At 38.4% G+C, this 479-nt stretch overlaps 1 protein-coding gene across 1 annotated transcript in view; it reads left to right on the top strand.

Annotated features, from left to right (window-relative positions):
* The window catches only part of LOC113474420, a 10,833-nt gene that overhangs the window by 6,655 nt on the left and 3,699 nt on the right, over window positions 1-479 (top strand). The gene's annotated exons all lie outside the window — the stretch shown is intronic.

The raw sequence follows: 479 nt of genomic DNA, 5'->3' as shown, positions 1-479 counted from the left end.
GCTTGGTCAGGTAGGTGTAGAAAGAAGAATCTTGGATGTTGTGGAAATGAGGCCAAATTTGGCCATAATCACAAGTCCTCACCCACATAAAATAAAAAAGTGTGGAAAAGATACAAAGTGGCGCCCTTGGTGTCGGGGTATTTGGTCAACTCTGGCATAAATCTTAGATCCTATGACGTATCACACTTCCTGAATGTTTGGGTAATGGGCTAAATCCGGTCTAAATCACAGGTCCTCACCCACATAGAATAAAATAAGTGTGTTGAGTGTTGATAAATAATGTGAGGGTGATTGTAAAGTTGGGTAAATTTAGAGAAACTATTACTGACTATTGGGGCACTGGGTTGGGTAGTATCTTATTCAACGTGTGTTAAAAGTTGCCCTGTATAAATGCTGCAACACATTATTGACCACCGATTGGACAATTATTGTGTATAATAATGAAACAATTTACATCTCAAAATAACCTGAACCTATGA

Source organism: Ciona intestinalis, chromosome 8 (genome assembly GCF_000224145.3).
Source record: "Ciona intestinalis chromosome 8, KH, whole genome shotgun sequence".
Classification (NCBI taxonomy): Eukaryota; Metazoa; Chordata; class Ascidiacea; order Phlebobranchia; family Cionidae; genus Ciona; species Ciona intestinalis.
Note: the sequence above shows the minus strand (reverse complement) of the source record. Positions and strands in the feature narration are given on the sequence as shown.